The sequence below is a fragment of the Notamacropus eugenii genome, chromosome 7 (assembly GCF_028372415.1).
Source record: "Notamacropus eugenii isolate mMacEug1 chromosome 7, mMacEug1.pri_v2, whole genome shotgun sequence".
NCBI classification, from domain to species: Eukaryota; Metazoa; Chordata; class Mammalia; order Diprotodontia; family Macropodidae; genus Notamacropus; species Notamacropus eugenii.
The window spans coordinates 46038758-46063225 of NC_092878.1; the positions used below are offsets into that span (position 1 = coordinate 46038758).

At 37.1% G+C, this 24468-nt stretch overlaps 1 protein-coding gene across 16 annotated transcripts in view; it reads right to left on the minus strand.

The window, feature by feature from the left end:
• PRKD1 (protein kinase D1) overlaps positions 1–24468 on the minus strand; it is a 435004-nt gene that overhangs the window by 192952 nt on the left and 217584 nt on the right. The window lies entirely within an intron of this gene.

Below are 24468 nucleotides of genomic sequence, written 5' to 3' on the forward strand. Positions count from 1 at the left end.
CAGAATGTCATACCTTTGTTGTTGGAAGTAAATATGGGACATTTGGGGTTAAAAGGGAATAAAATTGAACCAATAAGAGCCTTCTGAGGTCACGATCACTGGATACTCCTATTTTCTATTTCTGTTCTCCACCAATGTCAGTCACCGTATCTCATCAGCCTCATTTAGAGAAGTAGCACACAAGAAATAAATGAGAGAAAGAATCGGATTTCTGCTTTCATTTATCAAGTGTGGAAGTTATTTTGTTCACAACCTGCTGTAGGACTGCTAAGATGCTTTCGGTGAAATATATAGTTTTTATGTATTTTTTCTATGTTCTTTCCTGAAAACCATAACAACTAAATTAGGAGACAGAGATTTTTTTATTCCCGGAGCCCATGGATCAACTCTTCTATGACTGTTACCTACTGATTCTTTGGCTCACAAAGCTATTGTAACGAATGGATAAAAATTGTGGGATTGTAGTGAGGTAGAGGACAGAGAAATGTCTAATTATCCTCCAGAGCATTTCTTGCTTCCTTTAATGTGTCCATGTTTCAGTCAGTCAGTCTATCAATAAACTCACGCATGGCCTCTCAAGCTGAAGCCAGAAAGGTTGTGGTGACAAGGCCATGGCATCATCCCCTGACAATGAGATGCCTTCCTGGTACCACAGAATCCTCAGGTGGGAGGAGGGCCTCAGAAGTCACCTACTCCAGCCTAGGCTATCTGCCAGGCTCTGGATGGCCAGTGGTCATCTAGATTATCCTAAGAGCAAACGTTGAATACAAAAACAAAAAGAAGCTTTTCATAAAGTCTTCTATAGAAAAAAGTTTTAAAATGCACTGATGGTTCTGGCTACCTTTGGTGCCCTAGCTGGCACCTCTAGCTTAGGGTTTCCTTCTTGCTCTATCAGAATCTGAGAGGACAGCTAGGTGATGCAGTGGATAGAGCACCAGTACAGGAAGTCAAGAGGACCTGAGTTCAAATCTCACCTCAGACACTTGACACTCACTAGCTGTATGACCTTGGGCAAGTCACTTAACCTCAACTGCCTCATCCTGGGTCATCTCCAGTCATCCTGATGAATATCTGGTCCCTGGATTCAGATGGCTCTGGAGGAGAAGTGAGGCTGGTGACCTGCACAGCCCTCCCTCACTCAAAACAAAGTCAAGTGCAAGTCATGTCATCATTTCTCTGATGGCATGGTCTTCTTGGGCCATGAAGGAAGAACACACCACAAACTCTTATTATGTACCTACTTTGTATCAGACACCTGTTAAGCACTGCAAGAAGAAGGCAAAAAATAATCCTAGCTCTCAAGGAGCTCAAAGGTCAAAAGGGGGGGAGGGACAATAAGCAATCAACTCTGCAAACTACAAGACATAAACATAATATATTGGAGATAACTGATAAAGGAAAGGAATTAGTACTGAGGACAATAAGGAAAATCTTCTAGAACATAAGATTTTAGATAGGACTTGAAGGAAGCCAGGAAAGCCAAGAGGCAGAGATGAGGAAAGAGAGTTCTTGGTGACAGACAGTGAAAATGCCCAGAATCTGGAGATGGAGTGTTTTTTTTTTTAATTGTATTTTATTTTTTCTAATTGTGTATAAAGATAATTTTAAACATTCATTTTTAAAAAAAAAAATAGTGTTCCAAATTTTCTCCCTCCCTCCCTAAAATGGTAAACTATTTGACATAGGTTACATATGCGTAATCATGTAAACGTATATCCATAGTATTCATGCTGTAAAAAGAAGAAAGAGACCAAAAGGAAAAAAAAAACATGAAAAAATAAAGTGAAAATAATATACTTTGATCTGTATTCAGACTGCATTAGTTCTTTCACTGGATGAGGACAGAATTTTCCATGATAAGTCTTTTGAAATTGTCTTGGATCATCATATTAATGAGAAGAGCTAAGTTATTCATAGCTGATTATTGCAATATGTTGCTGTTGCTGTGTACAACGTTCTCCTAGTTCTGTTCATTTTACTCAGCATCAGTTCATATAAGTCTTTCCAGGATTTTCTGAAATTCACCTGCTCATCATTTCTTATAACACAATAGCATTCCTTTGCATTCATATACTACAACTTGTTCAGCCATTCCCAAATTGATGGATATACCCTTACAAAAAGAACTGATACAAATATTTTTGTAGGTGCTTTTCCCTTTGTACGATCTCTTTAGGATACAGAGATCTACTAGTGGTATTGCTGGATCAAAGGGCATGCACAGTTTGACTGCCCTTTGGGCATAGTTCCAAATTACTCTCCAGAATGTCTGGATCAGTTCACAACTCCACCAACAGTGCATGAGTACCCCAACTTTCCCCACATCTTCTCCAACACTTATCATTTCCCTTTTCTTTCATATTAGCCAATCTGATAAGTCTGAGGTAGTACACCTCAGAGTTGTTTTAATTTATCGTTTTCTAACAAATAGTAAGTTAGAGCATTTTTCATATGACTATAGATAGCTTTGATTTCTTCATGTCAAAAAAAATTAACCTGTTCATATCCTTTGACCATTTATCAATTGGCAAATGACTTGTATGCTTATCAATTTGACTTGCTTCTCTATATATTTGAGAAATGAAGCCTTTATCAGAGACATTTCTTGTAAAAATTATTTCCCCGATTCCTATTTTTCCTTAAATCTTGGTTGCACTGGCTTTGTTTGTGCAAAACGCTTTCTAATTTAATATAATCAAAATTAGAGATGGAGTTTCTTGTTTAAAGAACAGCAAGGAAACCAGAGTTGCTAGATCACAGTATATATGGTGGGGAGTAATATGTAACATAAGAGACTGGAAAAGTAGGAGGAGGCCAGGTTATAAGGGATTTTGAATGCCAAATGAAGTGTTTTATATTTGATTCTGGATTCACTAGGTAACCACTGGATGGGGGAGGGGGAGTGAAAGTATAGTCAAATTTGTGCTATAGGAAGATTCATTTGACAGGTGAGTGATGGATTGACTAGAATGGGGAGAAACCTGAGGCAGGGAGAACCACCTACAAGCTACTGCAATAGTCCAGATGTGAAGTGATAAAGACCTGTTCCAGAGTGGTAACCCTTGTTAAAGGAGAGGAGTCATATACAAGAGATAATATGAAAATAAATTTGACACGTCTTGGCAACAGAGTGGATACAAGGAGAAAAGAGTGAGGAATTGATGAGGCCATCTAAGTTGTAAGCCTGGGGGACTATGAAGGTGATGGCAGTACCCTAAACTGTAATGTGGAACCTTGGAAGAGGAGAGGTTTTGGGCTGAAACGTAAAGAGTTCAGTTCTGGATGTGTCTACAAGACATCCAGTTTTAGATATTGGAAAGGCAACTGAAGAAAAAATCTGGAAGTTAGGAGACAGCTTAAGACTGGATATGTAGATCTGAGAATCATTTGGACAGAGGTGCTAATTGAAGGATGGTGTTTTTCTAAAGATTCCGAGTGGAAATTACGCTTTGGTTTAATTCACACGCAGCGGGTGGTCTGACGTGGTACTGCCAACAGAGAACCTCCAGATGAGCTATTTTCAACTGCTAACACAAACAATCAAGACTTAGGCCTGTTTCATGATCATGAGAAGCTACATCTTAGAAACATTCTTCTCAGCCATTTAGCCCTTCATTGACATAAATAACATTGTCCTGCTTTGTCTTTTTTGACAAATGAGAGACAGCATGGAAGAATGCAAAAAAAAAAAAAATGTTGAGTCTGGAAGTGGCAGAACTGGGTTAAATTACAGGTCTACTACCTACTACTTACCTGACTTTGACCACTCCCTTTCCCTTCCTTGGGCCTCCATTTCCTCATCTGTAGATTAATTTTGACACAGGTTGTGCTTCCATGATCAAAGTACATTCTTTGTCCACTTTTCTCTTTTAGAATCCCTAGCTTGTTTTCAGGCTTAGCTCATGTGCCATCTCCCATAGGAAGCCTTTCTCATTCTCCTTTGTCGCTAGTGGTTTCCTCCTCCTCAAAGTATCATGTATATACTCACCTATTTACATATACATCAACCAGTAGAATGTAAGATTCTTGAGGGCAAGAACTGGAGGTAGCATAGTATAGTCAGTTAGTAGTATGTATTAAGCAACCACTATGTGGTAGGTGCCGTGTTAAGAGCTGAGGATTCAAGGAAGTCAAAAACTGTGGAAAGAAGACTGATTCTGAAATGAGAGGATCTGGATTCAAATCCTGCCTCGGTGGTTTACTACTTGTGTGATCTTGGGCAAATTGCTTCATCTCTCCAGTCCATTAATTTCCTTATCTCTAAAAAGAGGTAGAGAGAAATAGGTAGTCTTTGAGGTTCCTCCCAATTCTTTATCCTTGATCCTATCCTATGCCCAACTTTTGCTGAAACCCTAGTGCTTAGCACAAGTGTCTTACACATAGCAGGTGCATATAAAATACTTTAGCATTGAATGGGAATGGAGGATATAAAGCCCCCTTCCAGATATGTAAATCTATGAATCTTATGATCTTTATGACAAAATCATGAGAGCAATAATCACGTCTTTATATAGCACTGTAACATTTTAAGAAGAGTTTTACAAATATTAACTCATTTTATTTCCCAACAATCTTGGCAGGTACGTGCTATCACTGCTATTACTATCCTCATTTTACAAATTGTGGATCAGAGGCAGCCAAAGGTTAAGTGTCTTGCCCAGAGTCATGCAGCTTTGTCTGAGGCCAGATTTGAACTCAGATCTTCCTGACTTCAGGTCCAGTGCTCTATCTACTGGGCATCCTATTTCAAATGTTCATTTTTAAGGAGGACATTAACCAAACCCTTGTTGTAAAACTATAAGTCTTCCATGGGGTGAAGAAGGAAAAATGTTTAAAATGAATAACAATTAATTTTCAATAAAATAATACAGAACATGAAGAAGGAGTATAGTTTTGAAAGAAGCTGGAACATTGGTAGAAAGATAGAAAAGATGACTCAAAGCTATAGAACTGGCATGCTAAAATGGCATAATCTAAGAATTACAATGTAAAGGAGATCAAACCAATGTATAGCTTCTAAATACTACAGTTTTAATTCATGTGGAAAAGACACCACTACAAGGAAGAATATTCTATACACCAGAAAGAAATACAATATTCAGACACTTTTTTGAGAGGCATAGCAACTTTTAAAGACAGGTCAATTCTTTCAGAAATGTGTGTGTGTGTGTGTGTGTGTGTGTGTGAAAGAAAGAGAGAGGAAGGAGAGAGAGAGATGGAAGGAAGGGAAAGGGCATAGAAAGGAGATTTTTGCAGTAATAATCTGGGTCATATTATAGAATTTAGTCTCCCTTCTGAATATCAGCAATACTGAGACATCAACAGATGGTAAATCTACTCCACACAAAAAGAACTATGAAACAAAGAGAAAGAGAATCTGATGCAACCACAATCCCAATCCTCTTGCTAAAGGCATAAAACTGAGAAAAGGTAGGAAATCTAATGAAGATGTTTTCCATCATGTATGCCCTTTTATACATATAAGAAAAACAATGTGGGATAAATTACAAACAGGTTTACTTGGAAGATATGGGTGGAAAGAGAATTATTATTAGAAATAATAAAAAGGAAATGCTAAAAGCCATACCTAACATAAACCATAAGACTTAGGGAAAAATAGCTCTGACCTATAATTTTGCATTCAAAATTTCCACTGTTAGTACCTGCACCAACAGTGCATTTACCATTGGTCCGGCATTATCATAATTCATCATGGGAAAGACAAGCATTTCAGCCCAACTGCAAGGGGAAAAAATGGTGCACATCCACTCCTGAAGGACAAGTCTAGAAAGTCACAAATACCCAGACAATGGAAGCCAAAATGTGATTTTGTTTCGAAAAGATGACTATTAAAGCCACAAAGGGGTGGGTGTGGGTGGGGAGGATAAATAAATGAATGAAATCATTTCTTAAGAGTTTCCAAGGGGGCAGAAAGAAGTCAGGGACTCACCTGAGCTTTCTCTCAAATCCCTCCAAAGACCTTTAAATAATGCCCTAAAACAAACCCTAGCATAGCAGAACCTACAAAAAGGATGGAGTCAGTTTTCCAGCCAAACACAACTAAGAAGGTCAGAAGGGAAGGTCTGACACACTGAGACAAGAGTGGAGTGCTATCCAGTGCAGCTGCACACATGCAGATCAGAGGCCAGTAAATTAGGAAAAGACCTTGGGAGTGACTGAATATAACTCTGGTCATGGTAACACACCTGAGAACTGCTGCTGTGAATAATTTTAAGGGTCTAATCATGTAGTATGATGAACTCTCTATTTATTCTGCAATAACCGAAATATTGTTCAATAAAGTTAAGCATAACATCCATAGCAACACCATTAAGAAAAACACATCATCTAATAAGTATACGCATCTCATAACACTCAGTATGTCATATGGTGCACAGCATATATCATTGTATCCCCAAAGTCAGGAGGTCCCGGGCTAGGGTCTTCCCTAGCATGAACACATCCTTAAGGGATAGCAGAAAATACCACACTGTCTACCCCTAGGTCACTGTAACAATTTCCTTAATCATCACAGTGTCCAAGTAAATCTCTCATCTTGACTTGAGGCTGACTTCCAAACCCCAGGGCTCCTCCTCTGTGGGCCAACCACTCCCAGCTCGTTCCTGGGTTCACACGCAGGCAGCTCTCTGTTTCTGTTCATGGGGACTGTTCCACTCCAAACTTTTCCTGCTTCTGCCTGACAGCAGAGTCCAGGGGCTCCTGTCTGTAGCATCTGCTTCTAGAAAAACATAGCTTAACAGGGCTATAACAATATGTATACACATTACCAGCGCTATGATCTCAATTCAAAGGGGCTTACACTAAACCTCCACTCTTCAGCTCAATTTACTCATAAAGACAAACTGTCAGGGCTTCTGTCTGAGAAATTAATACAGACCAACAGACAGGACTTCTGCCTGGAAAATCAACACAGATCAAGAGAGGGAGCACCGATATCACAAACATTCTTTCTGTTATGCCTCCCCACAAGCAAGTTCTCCTAGACCACTCATGTTTGCTTCTCTCTTTCAGCTCTGCTTCTCTCTCTCCAAGTAAGACCATGTATATATATAGTTTCTAATCAAAGATTTCTGATTCAATCAAAGATACTCAATTCAATCAAAGGCACCTGCTTGGCTAAAACTCAATCTAGAAAAACAGTAAAAAATCCTATTTTGCCTGACATTACATTCCACCCCTTCGAAATCCTTGCCTTTACAATCTAAACAGCCATGGATCCTGGAACAAATAGAGGCACTATATACTTTGTGATTCCATCCTTGTTGCCAAATTTAATTTAGTCACACCAGCATACCTGAGGACTGCTGCTGCGAATAATTTTAAGGGTCTAATCATGTAGTATAATGAACTCTCTATTTATTCAGTAATAAATGAAACACTGTTCAGTAAAGTTAAGCATAACATTCATAGCAACACCATTAAGTAAAACATATCATCTAATACATATACGTATCTCCTAACACTCAGTATGTCATGTGGCACATAACATGCATCACCGCATCTCTAAAGTCAGGGGGTCCCAGACTAGGGTCTTCCCTAGCACAATGCATCCTTAATGAGTAGTAGAGAACTGAATCAGTAGAAGCAGTGACTGCTGCTTTGGGAGCTCTCAGCCTACAGAGTGTAAAGGACTCAAACTGGTCAGAAGGAGATTAAAGGGTATCTTGGCTAGCACTGAGGGGCTAGACTCTGTTGTTTTGTCCATACTCAGATCCAGGTTGCAGTCCTGGGTGGCAGTCTCAGGGCAAGAAGGAGCTTTGGCACATTAGAGCTTGATGCCACTGTGGAATGGGGACCCTCATCACAGTTCCAGGGAAGAAAAAACTGCTTGTGGTTGCTCACAAACCAGAGCACAGGCCAAGAGAGTAGTAAACACACTTCTCCCTTCCCATGTGGAAGAGTCAAAAGCTTAGTTCCTCAGAATTAACTCTGAAAACAGCTCCACACACAAAAAAATCCTCAAGCTTAGGACAATGGATCCTCCATCCTGGAAGCAGTTAAAAGTCAAGAAATAGGTGGGGGAAATGACCAAACAATAAAAAAAATTCTGATCATAGAAAGACACTAAAGAAGATCAAAACGCATACTCAGAAGAAGATAGCAAAGTCAAAATTCCCACATCTAAAACCTCCAAGAAAAATATGAATTGGTCTCAGGCCATGAAAGAGCTCAAGAAGGTATTTGAAACTCAAATAAGAAAGGTAGAGGAAAAAAGGGAAGAGAAATGAGAGTACGCAAGAAAATCATGAAAAAAGACAACAGCTTGGTAAAGAAAGCACAAAAAATTCTGAAGAATATAACACCTTAAAAAACACAGTAGGCCAAATGGTAAAAGAAGTACAAAAATTCAATCAGCAGAACAATATTTTAAAAAAACAGAATTGGATAAATAGAAAATGAAGCACACAAAAAATCACTGAAGAACTCATTAAAAAAAAAGCCAATTGATAAATGGTCAAAGGATATGAACAGGCAATTTTCAGAGGAAGAAATTAAAGATATCTATAATCATATGAAAAAATGCTCTAAATCACTATTGATTAGAGAGATGCAAATCAAAACAACTCTGAGGTACCACATCACACCTATAAGATTGGCAAACATGACAGAACAAGAAAATGATAAATGCTGGAGAGGATGTGGGAGAGTTGGAACACTAATTCATTGTTGGTGGAGCTGCGAGCGCATCCAACCATTCTGGAGAGCAATTTGGAACTATGCCCAAAGGGCTACAAAAATGTGCATACCCTTTGACCCAGCAATATCGCTACTAGGACTATATCCCCAAGAGATCATAAAAATGGGAAAGGGTCTCACATGTACAAAAATATTTATAGCAGCACTCTATGTAGTTGCCAAAAACTGGAAGTCAAGGGGATGTCCATCAATTGGGGAATGGCTGAATAAATTATGGTATATGAATGTAATGGAGTACTACTGTGCCATAAGAAATGATGAACAAGAAGACTTCAGAGAGGCCTGGAAGTACTTATATGACCTGATGCTGAGTGAAAGGAGCAGAACCAGGAGAACTTTGTGCACAGCAACGACCACAGTGTGTGAGAGTTTTTTCTGGTAGACTTGGAATTTTGTAATAACGCAAAAACTTCTTATAAAAAAAAAAAATCCCAAAGGTGGTTCACAAGGCAAAATGCCTTCCACACTCAGAGAAAGAAATATGGAAGTCATTCACAAAATGTAGCAGATCATGTTTGTGTATGTGTATGTGTTTGTGTATCATGTTTTGATTTGTTATATGATTTCTTTCATTTATTTTAGTCTGACTACCTAGCATGACTATAGTGAAAATATACTCAATAGGAAAGTATATGTAGAACCTATACAGAATTGTATGCAGTCGTGGGGAGGGAGGGGGGTAGTGGGCGGTAGGTGTGGGGGGGATAAAATCTCAATTGTATGGCAGTGATTGTTAAATATTAAAAAATAATAAAAAAATAAAAAATAAATAAAAAAATATATAAAAAAAAAGAATTGGCCAAATGGAAAAGGAGGTGTAAAAGCTCACTGAAGAAAATAATTCCTTAAAAAGTAGAATTGATCAAGTGGAAGCTAATGACTCTATGAGACATCAAGAAACAATATAACAAAACCAAAAGAATGAAAAAACAGAAGACAATGTGCAATATCTTATTAGAAAAACAACTGACCTGGAAAATGGATCCAGGAGAGATGATTTAAAAATTATTGGACTCCCTGAAAGTCATGATTAAAAAAAGATCTAAGACATTATCTTTCAAGAAGTTATCAAGGAAAACCACCCTAACATTCTAAAATTAGTGAGTAAAATAAAAATGGAAAGAATCCACAGATCACCTCCCAAAAGAGATCCCAAAATGAAAGCTCCCAGGTTATTACAGTCAAATTTTAGATGCTCCAAGGTTAAGGAGAAAGGATTCCAAGGAGCCAGAAATTATTCAAGTATCATGGAACCACAGTCAGGATAGCACAAAATATGGTAGCTTCTAAATTGAAGGACCAACATCTTAGAATATGATATTCCAGAGGGCAAAGGAGCCAGGATTACAACAGAGAATCAGTTACCCAGCAAAACAGTATAATCCTTCCAGAGGAAAAAAAAATGGATATTCAGTGAAATAGAGAACTTTCCAGTATTCTTGATGAAAAGATAAGAGCTGAGTAGAAAATTTAACTTCAAATATGACATTCAAAAGAAGCATAAAAAGGTAAACAAAAAGGGAAATCATAAGGGACTTAATAAAGTCAAGCTATTTACATCCCTGCATGGGAAGATGACACTTGTAAGTCATAAGAACTTTCCCATTATTAGGAAACTTAATAGATGTAGAGATAGACAGAGGACACAGGTATGAATTAAATATGATGGGATGATATCTAAAACTATAAAATTAAGGAGGGGGAAGAGGACTGGAGTGGGAGAAAGAGAAAGGGAGAGGTATAATCGGGTAAATTATCTCATATAAAGAAGGCAAGAAAGAGCTATTACAGTGGAGAGGAAGATGAGGGAGGCAGTAAGGAGCCCTTGAACTTCAGAACTGGCTCAAAGAGGGAATAATACACATTACATTGGGTATAGAAATCCATCTTACCCTATAGGAAAGTAGGAGGGGAGGAGAGTAAGAGAAGGGGAGTGCTCATAGAAAGGAAGGTGGGATTGGGGGGATAAATAGTCAGAAGCAAAACACTTTTGAAGAGGGACACGATGAAAAGAGACAGGATATAGTAAATGGGGAAATTAGGATAGAGGCATATATAGTTAGCAATCTTAACTGTGAAAAAAATTTTTGAAGCAAGCTTCTTTGATAAAGGCTTCATCTCTCAAATATATAGAAAAATGAGCCAAATGTACAAAAATAAGAGACATTCCCCAATTGACAAATGATCAAATATATGAAGTTTTCTGATGAAGTAATTAAAGCTATCTATAGTCATATAAAATGCTCTAAATCTCTACTGATTGAAGAAATGCAAATTAAAACAATACTGAGGTACTACCTCACACTTAATAGGTTGAGTAACAGGACAGAAAAGGAGAATTACAAATGCTGGAGAAGATGTGGGAAAATTGAGACATTAATGCACTGTTGGTGCTGTGAACTAATTCAACTATTATTTAGAGCAATTTGGAACTATGGCCAAATATTTATAGCAGCTCTTTTCTGGTGGAAAAGGAATGGAAACTGAGGGAATTCCCATCAGTTGGGGAATGGTTGAACAATTTGTGGTATATGATTGTGATTGAATACTATTATGATATAAGAAATGATGACTTAGATGCTCTCAGAAAAACCTGGAGAGACTTACATGAACTGATGCAAAGTGAAATGAGTAAAACCAAGAGAACATTCTATATTGCAACAGCAATATTGTAAGATGATCAGCTGTGAATGACTTAACTATTCTCAACAATACAGTGATCCAAGACGACTCTGAAGGACTTATCATGAAAAATGCTATCCATTCCCAGAGAAAGAACTGATGGAGTCATACTGTGAAAAAAATTTTTCTTGAGTTTTTATTTTGGTTTATATTCTCTTTTACAACATGATTAATATGGAAATGTTTTGCATGATTACATATGTATAAGATATCAAATTGCTTGCCTTTACAATGAAGGGGTGGGGAGGGAAGGAGAGAATTTGGAACTCAATTTTTGAAACAAATGTTGAAAATTGTTTTTACATGTAATTGAGGGAAAACAGAACTTTTTTTTAAAAAAGCTTAGCAAGTGACAAGTACTGTACTAACTGCCAAGAAGAAATGAAAAAACAAGAAAGTTCCTGTCCTAAAGGAACTTACATTCTATATAGCAGGAGACAACAGTCAGTCAGTCAACTAGCATTTATTAAGCACCCACTATATGTGAGATGCTGTGCTACAACACATAAGGAAGTGGCAGGCAGGGAAAGAGTTTTTCATTTGGAATAGTAAAGAGAAGCACAGGGGATTCAATTACCATGCCCTTTCCTGTTTGATGCCCATGATAAATATTCTCATAGTTTTAGAACTAGAAGGGAACTCAAAAATCATTAAGGCTAACCCTTTCATTTATTTGACTGTTTCTGGTGGGGAGGGGAGGACAATCATCGGGGGAAGAATGGCAGGAAGGATATCAAGGCAATGACTAGGAAGGGAATGGCAGCTATAAAAGGATCATGTGCATTTTAATGACTCATGTGTGGTTAACTTGACAATCAGAACAATGTGCCCCAGAAGCTAAGTGAATCAAGTAACCTAGGGTACAGTCTTATGTAGCCCAGTTGTTGAGAGGAGCTTCAGAAGGATGAAAGGCAAGGAGATGACCAGAGTGGATGACTGATTAACATGTAAAGCATGGTCTGGGGTCAGCTATATATAATAAGCCATGTGCATTTCAGATGGCTTTCTTACAAATCAGGGTAGTACAGACTCATTTAAAAGGGAATACATGCATTCATCTCAAATCTTGCTTAAAGTGAAATTACATGTGCACATAACATTTTCAGGTCAATGAAATAACAATGATCTATTAAAACATAAGAGGAGTTTCCTATGCCACCTAGAAGAAAAAAAGGAAGGTGATCACAATATCTAGGAAATGTTGAGAATCTGAACAATTTCCCTCAGGAATGGAGAACCTGATCTTGGGCAAATGACTAATTTCTCTTGAGATTACTCTCAGTTGGTAAAATGATGGAGCTAGATACTTTTCAACTCTATAATACTATGACTTTTCTAGAAAATTGTGAGTAGTCCTGTTTTCTTGCCAATGTGCCATGCACTGAATTTCAGTAGTGGAAAATATATCTTAGTAGTGAAAACATATTATATTTATATATATAGATGTATACATACACACACACACACACATATATATATATATAAATTTATTATGTGAATGCAAGTACATGATTTTATTTTCAGTCAAAATGCTAAGACTATATGATGTTTGATAGTTCCTAATTTCTCAGGGAAATTACAATTAAGCTACAGATTTTCATGGTAAGCACATCAAGGGCAGGCATTCTGTGTTTCCTACCTGACTGAAAATATGCATGAGGATTTTGATGGCAAGGTGATGCTTTAATGAGGGAAATAATATTGAGAAAGAAATTCAGATACCACTGTTTCTTTTTTTCTTTTGTCTTCCTTTCTATTCTTTTCCTTTTCTTCCTTCCTTCCTTCCTTCTTTCCTTTCTTCCTTCCTTCCTTCCTTCCTTCCTTCCTTCCTTCCTTCCTTCCTTCCTTCCTTCCTTCCTTCCTTCCTTTCAGATAATAGCAAAGCTCAATTGAAAAGTGGCCCTGCTGAATTCTTTGAACAAATCACTAGGAATTTCAATCTGCTAGAAAGTGATCAAGAAACTAGACAGAAAAATCCATCCTCAAAGAACAAAAATAAAAAGGACCATGAGTGATGACAGGTATAACTTGAGAATGCTAAGTCTAAGAACCATTGTTGGAGCAAATCCGATGATATGAAAAGCAACGTATTTTATGGTGTTTTTGATAATACTATGTATGAATCTATAGAAACCACTCAACTACTAAGAAACTATCCAGAGAAGAATTGTATCGGATAGTCTTATCTATCTCTCCTTTCTTCCAAAGCTAATTCACCCTTTTCACAAAGTGTGCAAGAGGATGAGCCTGATCTAAGCACATCTTAAATAGCTGCTCTTTTGACATGTTTCAGCCATATTCCTATTCCTATGGATGAAGCACATTTACTTAGGTCACTTAAACTGGAAAAAGGAATGGGCTGATGAAAACAAATGGAAGTAGAAAGCTGACCTGCCATTATTTTGCTGCTGTTTTCCCTGCCAAGGAGAAAGTTATTTGGAAAGGAAAGGACAAAGCAAACATGGGTAATAAGGATATAAACCCAAAAGGTAAATATTCTCATAGGTTTAGAGCTTAAAGGGAACTCTGAGGTCAGCTAGGCCAACCCTCTTATTTTACAGAGGAGGTAAACTAAGGATAGAGAAATTAAATGATTCACCTGAGGTCACAGAGGTATTAAGAGGGAGAGTCCAGGAATTAAACTATGTCCTATGACTCCAAATCCAGGGCTCTTTCCCATTAAGAAGTAACAAGACAGAACCTTACTACCCTAGACAAGTATGAGTCATCAACCTGCGATGAACTCTAACCTTTGTACCAAAAGAATTTGCAGATGCTATACTTGAGCCATTACAACTGATCTTCAAAACACTGAAGAGAATAGGAGAGGGACTGCAGGACTGGAGAATGAGAAATATCCTCCAGAATAAGAAGGAATGGTTTTTAAACTATAAGTCAAAATTCTAGATGGATAGGGATGTATTTAAATGGTTATTGATTAATTAAAAAAGAAGTTGTAATCAACAAGATAAAAATAATGGCTTCATTGAAAATACATCATGTCAGACTAATCTTATTTCATATCTTTTTATACAGTCACTAAACTTACTTTTATAGAATTATTTAAAGAGAAGGGGGATACTAATAGACATAATTTATCTAGATTTTAGAGGACATTGTTATCTTCAAATGGAAAATAAAGAAATATGATCTAGAAAGTAATAAAATTGGCTGCATTGAGAATTGGTTGGTTGAAGTGGCAAGACCCAAAGAATAATGATGATGGTTAGATGGAACATTTATATCTGGTACTTGGGTAAAATATAAAATATGCACATGACAAAAAACTAGTGATGACTAACCAACAAGATGACACAGCCAGGATCCAGAAAGAAAGAAGATACTGGGCCAAATCTAAGGAGAAATCTGACAGGAATGAATGTAAATAAAGTCCTAGACCTAGGTTAAAAAATCAATGTCACATGTAAAAGATGAGAGAGACATGAGTTGTAAGCATTATATCTTTAAAAAGAATTGGAGGTTTTGGTGTACTACAAGCTCAAAATGACATATTCATGTGATTTGTTGTGGTTCAGTTGTCTCATTTGTGTCTGAATCTTCATAACTCCAATTGGGTTTTCCTGGCAAAGATACTAGAATGGTTTGTCATTTTGAACCAAGGCAAACAGGGCTAAGTGACTTGCCCAGGGTCACACAGCTAGTAGTTGTCTGAGGTTACCTTTAAATTCATAAAGATGAGTCTTCCTGACTTCAGGCCCAGTACTCTATGCACTGTGCCACCTAGCTGCCCTATCCATGTGATATAACAATCAAAAAAAGTTAATGTTGTCTTAGAGTGCATTCAGAAAGTCAGTGTCCAAGACACGAGAGCCAAGAATTCTGCATCTTTTATTCTGACCACTTGTAGAATGGCATTGATAAGCTACAGAGTGTACAGGGGCCTGACAGGCATGTCATATAAGGATCATTTGAAGGAACTGAGGATGTTATTCTGGAGAAGGGACTCGTACAGGTATTTTCAATTATTTAAATGGATGCCACACAGAACAATGATCAGACATATTCTGCTTGGGAGTGCATAAAGAGGCAAATTTATAAGGTATTGTAAGGAAGTTCTTCCTAATCATTAAAGCTGTCCAAAAGTAGAATGTGCTGCCTTGGGAAGAAATGGATTCTCTCTCATTGGACGTCTTCAAGCAAAGGCTGCAAAACTGGTCATTAGTTAGGCTGCAAGGGTGATTCCTGTTCAGTTTGGGGTTGAGCTAGATGGCCTCTGATGTCTTTTCCACCTCAAGATTGTGTGTTTCTGTCAGGGTAATAATGGCAGACTTAGAGAGAGCAATTGTGGGAATTCTGCTATTTGCCTGATATATTGGTTAGCATGTGATCATAAGAGTCAAGAGAAAAATGAGATTATTTCAAGAAATAGTTATCTTTCTTTGCAGGCAGTCACATTGTCTAAGAACAGATCACTAAGACATTAACCAGTTATGAGGCTCATCGGAAAAGAGAATAGTATTGATGGATAATGGGCAGTCTGATTTGGCTACAAATATTACATTTGTGCTGGAAAGCACTTAACATCAATTTGTTATGGCCTTTTAGGAACACTATAAAGGTAGCCACTTATGAATTACAATAACTAAAGTTCCTGTGGCACTAAATAGGGTCTCAAGATCTTCACAACAGCCCTGTGAGGTAGGTGCTATTACCATCCACCTTCTGCGAATGAGGAAAATGAAAGAACCTAAATGATGGCCAGCATCATACAGCTAGAAAGTATTTGAAGAAATATTCAGTCTTGAGCCTTTCTTACTTCAAGTTTGGCACTCTATCCACACCATTATTACTTAGCTACCCAAAATGAAGATAACACTTTTTCACTTTTCTGATTTGTTCACTTCATTCATTCATTCACTTATACTCACTGAGCATTCATTAAGGAGTAGGGAAGTGCAGTGGATAGAACACTAAACTGGGAGGCAGAAAGACTTGCATTCAAATCTAGCCCCTAACATTTACTATCTGTGTGGCTCTGGGCAAATCACTTAACCTCTGTTTGCCTCAGTGTTTTTATAAGTAAAATAGGGCTAATAACAATATCAACCTCCCAGAATTTTTGTGGGGATCAAATGAGATCATATTTGTAAAGAGCCTAGCACAGTGGCTGACATGTAGTTAAGCGCTATAGAAATCATAGCTGTTACCACTTATGTGGCACTGGGCAAGTGATTTAACCTGTGTTTGCCTTAGTTCCATTAATTCTAAAATATGATATATATATATATATATATATATACACATACATACATATATATGTGTGTGTGTATATAATATATATCTTACTAATTTCCTGTACAGTGCCCCATACATAGGAAGGCGCTATATAAATATTAACTGCTACCACTCCTATTCCTTTTATCACTATTTACTACTACTACTACTACTACTACTACTACTACTACTACTACTGTTACTACTACTACTGTTACTAGTACTAATACTATCACTGTTACTACTAATACTACTGTTACTACTACCTTTACTAATAGTAGTAGAAGTACCGCTACAACTATAAGATAGTAGATGTGAAAAAACCAGTAGATTTGGAGCAAAAGAGTTTAGGTTTGAGTCTGAATTCTGCAATTTACTAGCGATGTAATACTTCACCAGTTATTTTTCTCACGGGGCTTCCCTCATATGGAACACCATTAGATTAAATGGTGTCTAAACTCCCTTACAACTCTAAATCTATGATTCAGTGGTCCTACGTGCAAAATACTGGGCTAGACGCTAAGGGGGATACAAAGATTATTACTCAGAGTAATAACAACTTTTTTAATTGATGCACTTTGTTTTTATACTATTAAAATTTCTCTCAATATCTGGGAATGAAAGAGGGAATAAGCATCTATATAGCACTACTTTACATGTGCCAGGCATCGTGCTGAGTGCTTTAAAAGTATTATCTCATCTCATCCTTAAAATAGCCCTATAAGGTAGGTATTGGTTATTATCTCATTTTTACTGATGAGAAAGCTGAGGTAAGCAGAGGCTGAGTGATTGTCCAGGATCACACTGAAAGTAAATATATAAGGTTAGATCTGAACTCGTATCTTCCTGATTCTATAGGCTCTGTACTCTTATTTACCTCACTGCCAGCTGACTTGATGTATATGGAGAATATCTAAAATCTCAACCCTATCCTTACCTACATCTCAGGTAAGTTCCACAGTCCCTATTTTCCTCTAATTGTGCCTGGCTCTTTGTGACCCCATTTGGGGTTTTCTTGGCAGAGATACTGGAGCAGTTTGTCATTTCCTTCACCAGTTCATTCTAGAGATGGGGAAACTCAGCTAAACAAGGTTAAGTGACTCACTCAGGGTCACACAAGCAGTAAGTCTGTGAAGCCAGATCTGAATGCAGGAAGAGGGGTCTGACTGATTTCAGACCTGGCATTCGATCCATTGTGCCACTTAGCTGCCTCCCTATACCAAATGGTATTGGCCTCCCTAGTGGAGGGGGCAGCTTTAATTTCTATTTCCCTTATTTTAAATATTAACACTTCAGTGCTTCAATAAAGCATTAACCTTTCAATACTACAAACAGCAAAAAGTTTTATGCGCATTTTGACTTTTTCATACATCCAACCTATCAAGTGTACGAGCAATTCTTTCCTGGCTTTCTGGATGACTCTTTCACCATACTTCTATCATTATTTTTCTTTAATTTTTGAAAAGTAAAGCAAAAACAAAAATAGAAAACCAATCTGGAAGGGCCAGAATAGCCTCTGAATTACTATTTTCCCAACTAGTAAGTAAAGAGGTTGAAGATATGTCAACTCTGTCAAGGGAATTCAATAAGAAATAAGAGCTTCTGATTTCCACTGAAGAGAGAGAGAGAGAGAGAGAGAGAGAGAGAGAGAGCGAGCATCTGCCATTACTGAAAGTGAATCTTTCCAGATTTGCTGACAGGTAGATATTGCTATAATCCTATGAGTTAATGATCTAGCTCACACGTAATGTTAAATGAGACCAGTCCCTCTTCTCTGGTCAAATAATACCAGAAAATACATTTGGAAATGAAGGAAAGTGATCAACATATAAGTAATAAAATCTCATAGTAAAGATATAGACATTTATTAGCTATGGGACCCTGGGCAAGTTCCTTCACCCTGTTTGCCTCAGTTTCCTCATTTATAAAATGAGCTGGAGAAAGAAAAGGCAAATAATTCCAGTATCTTTGCCAAGAGAACCCCAAGCATGGTCACAAAGAATCAGGCACGGCTGAAACGACTGAGCCACAAAAAATAAAACGTCCTACTAAAGATATGGACAGTAAGATGAGCAAGAGCATCCGAAGTTTGCTTTGGGGGTCTGGGAAAGACTTAAATAACTAAACTGATTGCAAGGCCAAAGGATCTCCAGAAATTATAAGCATTTTCTATCTGTCCTATCTAAAAGGCAGGAATAACTTCTCAGGGTCAAGACTGCAACGCTTGTTGTGGTCCAGTTGTTTCAACTATATCTGAGTCTCCACGACTCTGTTTTGGGGTTTTCTTGGCAAAGATGCTGGAGTAGTTGGCCATTTCCTTTTCCAGGTCATTTTGCACATGAGGAAACTAACAGGGTTAAGTGACTTGCTCAGGGTAACACAGGTACTAAGTGTCTGATGCTTACTTAGTAAATAGCATTTCACTAGAATTAGATGTGGAAAGGTTCATTTGGGGGAATGCTCTGTGTTTTTTAACATCATTACCTCTATTTTACTAAATGGTAACCAGCTTTTTGAGAGTCAGTCAATAAATGCTGCAAGTTTATTGATAGGCAAAGGACTTTGGCATGATATAACAAAGAATAATATTTGATCCCTGGACTCAAGAAACATGATATAATTGAGGGCAATATGGCATAGTCCAGGGGTGGAGAATCTGAGGCTTGAGGCCACATGTGGCCTTCTAGGTCCTTGGGTGCAGCCTTTGAGTCTAGGTTTTATGGAACAAATCATTTTATTAAGGAGATTTGTTCTGTGGAGTTTAGATTCAGTCAAAGGGCTGCACTTGAGGACCTAGAGGGCCACATGTGGCCTTGAGACCACAGGTTCTTCAACCCTAGACAGTCAAATGAAAAGTTAAATAACAAAATAGCAATGGTGATAATAATAATTAATATATTTGTATGTAATACATAATAGATGCAGCTAGGTGTTAAAATGGACACAACACTGTTTCTAGAGTCAGGAAGACCTGAGTTCAAATTAGACCTGAGAGACTGACTAGATGTGTAACCTTGGAAAAGTCACTTAACTTATGTTTTTTTGCCTTGGTTTTCTTATCTGTGAAAACAGAATAATAAGAGGACCTAACTCCTAGGATTGCTGTGAGGATTAAATATGATAATAACTGTAAAGCGCTTAGCACAGTACCTGGCCCATAGTAAATGTTATATATTAGTTGATATTAATATCAATATAATCATTATTATTATTTTATATCACTAAATTTTATCAAAAGCCCTCCTTTATATATATATATCATATATATATACATATATATGATATATATATATAAAATCTCATGTGACCCTCATACCATCCCTCTCTGACATGTGTTATTAGTACCTTCATTTAATAGACTAAGAAATTAAGTCTCAAAGAGGTCAAATGACTTCCCTTCTAAATATCTATTTCAGGGTTCTAACCTGGTCTTCTTGACTTCAAATTCCAGTACTATATCCATTAAGCCACACTGCTATAATTATAATTAATGTTTATCACTTTAAATGTGTATCTGAAAGGCTTGTAAAGTGGTCTACAATGAAAAAGAGAATGGAGAGTTATATCATGGAGTTCAATGGTAGGGAGAAGGGCCCTCACAACAACTGGTCTCTATTTTCTCTCTACAGAAAGAAGGTAAGGTCCCTTCTTGAGAGGGTGCATGGAGGAAAAACAGAAGACCAGAGAGCTTTAGAAAAAAAGAGAAGATTCAGAATGGCCACTATGGAGAACGTGAAGTCGTCACTCAGGGCAGAATAAAATGATCACCATGTAGTAGTAAGGGACCAGTTAGTTTTGGATTAAATTTGTAGTCAACCTAGTCAGCATGGTTGCAACATCTCTGATTTAGAGATATTGAAACTTTCCTGGAGCCACATAGCTAGTACGCAGCAAGGTTGGCTCTCAAACTAAGATCTTCTTGGTTTAAGTCTGGTGTTTGTTTCCCTTGGGCCAAGAAAAACTTGGTGAAGGAAGTAAGACTTGAGTACATCCTTGAAAGACAGATCAGATTAGGCAGGAGAACCAGGAAAGGGCAGTATTTCAGAAGCCAATGGTAAAAATCCTGCTGCTGAGTACTGAGATGCCACAAAGAAACCCAGTAGGATGTGGATTGAGAAAAGGTCACTTGATTTGACAAAAAGCAAACCATCAGCAATGTTTAAAAGAGGAGCATCGATAGAGTGATGGAGATGGACACCATAATTTCAATGTTTAAGAAGAGAACAGATAAATAGCAAGTGGAGGCAGCAGGTACATAGCTCTCATTTGAGAAGTTTACCAGTTAAAGCATGGAGAGGTTGTTGGAATCCAAATACTGGAACTAGTGTGTTTCAGGCATTGTTTAATTAGTCACATCTGGGTCAGCCTTTGTCACATAGATCACAAAGATACCACAAATATTTAAATGTACTATTTCTAGCAGGTTAAAAGTCTCAGGGAGACAGATTCTATTAGAAAAAAAATGGCACAAACTGTGAATTTTATCAGGCCTTTGCATGATTGTACCTTGAATGAGAATGAATCTGAAGTAGGCAAAAGCTGTCATCCGAACCCCCAACTTAAAGGATTAGCTTAAAGGACACAGGCTATATAAACAATTGACCTTCAAACCATCATTTACTGTCTTAAAAGTGAGGGGTCAGAAGCTGAAATTGGAATAGTGGTGACCCTGGGGAGTTTCAAGACATCCTCATAGGTTTAGATCAAGAAGGGAACTCAGAAGTCATGTTGTCTAGTCCAATTAATTTTACAGATGAGGAAACAGAGGACGGAGAAGTTAAGTGATTGCCTAACGTCACATAAAGCCAGGACTTGAACTTAGTTTCATCTGACTCCAATCCCAGAGATTTTTTCCATGAGGAAATTAAAAAGGCAGAACTCTCTTGCTCTTTATGATTTCAAATCACAAAGTGAAGATGAAATATATCCTCAAGTAGTGACAAAATTGGCAGATGTTATTGTTGAACTCTTGTCAGTGATATATGAAACTCCTTAGAGAACTGGAAAGGCACTGAAGGAACAGAGAAAAAGAAATGTTGCCATGAGCTTTTTTTTCTTAAAAGGGAAGAGGACAAGGTGACTTCAAACTACAGACTAGTGGTACTAACTGTAAGAATAAAAGACTCAGTCTAGGACCAAAGGTCCCAAGGATGGAATACTTGTGCAGGACTGCAGCAGAAAATGGTAAAAAGCCAGGATTCCAGAACCATAGCTTTAAAACTGTAAGGCCCCTTATAGGTCCCCCACTTCTTTGAATGAGGAAATTGAGGCCCAAAGAAATAATATGCCCAAAGATACAGAGACAGAAGAAAGGTTTGGATTCGAAACCTTGACCTCTGACTTTAGAACCAATGCACTTTCCATCGTAACAAAATATTTGGGAACCTGTGTTTCTAAGTATTTGTTTTAATTTATAGGTAGCTAAGTATAAATATATGTCAAAGGCACCAAGGAAAGATGAAAAAGTCTGTTCAGTAAATTTAAGGGAATTGCCTAATGTATATGGAGGAAAAAAATTTTTTTTAAAAAATGCACTAAAAATACACTGAAGACTTTGAAGCTGACATGTTTTGTTCAAAAACAATTTTTGACAAACATGCATAGGACAACAACAAAATTGTTTTCATGATAAAAAAAATGCATTTTCATTGTTGGTAGAATTGTGAACTGATCCAACCATTCTGGAGAACAATTTAGGGGTATGCCTAAAAGGGCTATAAAACTATGCATAGCCTTTGATCCAGCAATACCAATACTACTAGATCTGTATACCAAAGAGATTATAAAAAAGGGAAAAGAACCCACATGTACCAAAATATTTATAGCAGCTCTTTTTGTGCTGGCAAAGAATTGGAAATTGAGGGTATGTCCATCAATTGAGGGATGGCTGAATAAGTTGTAGAATATTTTTACTCTAGAAGAAATGATGAGCACGCATATTTCAGAAAAACCTGGAAAGCCTTACAAGAACTGATTCTGAGTGAAGTGAGGAGAACCAGAAGAACATTGTACATAGTAACATTGTACGATGATCAGCTATGATGGACTTAGCTCTTCTCAGCAATACAACGATCCAAGCCAATTCCAAGGGACTCGTAATAGAAAATGCTGACCACATCTATAGAAAGAACTATGGGATCTGAATGCAGATAGAAGCATACTATTTTCACTGTTTTGGGGGGGAGGTTTTTTTTCTTTCTTGTGGTTTCTCCCTTTTGTTCTGAGTCTTATTTCACAACATGACTAATGTGGAAATATTTTTACCATGATTGTACATGTCTAACCTGTATCAGATTGCCTGCTGTCTTGGGGAGGGTAGAGGAAAGGGAGAGAGGGTGAAAAATTTGGAACTCAAAAATCTTATAAAAGTGAATGTTGAAAACTATCATTACATGTAATTGGAAACAATAAAATACTATTAAGTTAAAAAAATAAATTGAAAAAAAATTTTAGGCACAGAAAATGTAGTAAATGGCACTAATTCCCTGAAAGAATATAATCTGGAGTGCTCAATATTAATAAGAATTGATATTAAAGTTGCTTAAGATTAATCACTATCCTTAAAAGTCATCCATTTTCTTTAGAAATTATTTTTAATGAGATTGTAGAAATATCAGAAAATGAATATACTGTTGGTAACTGTATTAAGTGGTCCAACTATAAAGTGACTAAAAATCTCATGCCATTTGAAACAAATTTCCATTGCTTGCTATATAAGCCAGAGGCCAGTAGTAAATAGAAAGCTCCCCTCCTCCCCCCAAAATGAAAATACTTAAAATAGTGCATTTTGTAGAAGTGAAAAAAATGGAAACAAAGCATATGCCCATTTCTTGGAGAATGGTATACAAAATGTAGTACAAGGATATAATGGAATAATATTGTTATAAAAAAATGTAATGAATTTTAAAAAGTAGAGGATTATAAGAATTGACTCTAAGGAAAGTGAGCATAACAAGGGCAACGCAGAATAAACTATAACAATGCAAATAAAATAACATCAAATGATCATTGATACCATAAATAACCAAGGTAGACCCCAAAGAAGAGATATTAGAAGGCACTTCTTAACTCCTTTGAAGTAATGGACAACCATGGGTTAAAGATCATTGTATATTACATAAGACTTTGCTGTTAATTTTGCTGAATTTTTGTTTTTGTTTCTATTCTTTCTTATAAGTGATGACTCTGGGAGAGGGAGTAGAGAAGGACACACCAGGAAAAGTGGTTGCTATAAATACATAAGATAGCAATAATATTTTATTAAAAAAAAGAATTCCCATTAGCTATACGGAAAAATATAAGTTGAGGAGGAGGATAAACCTAGTTGTCTAAATGATTCCTCTATTTTTAATGAAAATACTGTTTAGGAATTGTTACCTGCAAATGACTTGACCCTACTGTTGTAATAAAGGCCCAAAGATCAGGCGCTAGTGTCTTCTCAATTTTTCCCCTGCACAGACTCAGGATTTTCTCTGTATCTATAGGTCCAGATCTTATAATCATTTCTTATCTAATGTGAATACTCAGTATAAAAAGATGACAGATATGTTCTTGGTATGACTTCCATACTATCAAATAAATTGACCTTGGTCTGATCGTTTCCCCATCCACACCCAGGTTCAATTATCTCAAGTGCCATCCTGCAGGATCAAAAGTCCTTTATTTTGAATTTAAAACTCTTCATGATCTGGTCATTTCCGACTTTTTCAGTCTTCTTGCACCTTGCTCTCTCCATACATTCTATGAGTCAGCTATATCAGCCTAACTGCTGTTCCTAGAACAAGACACTCAATCTTTTATCTCTGCATTTTTTCCATAACAGACTTGTATGAC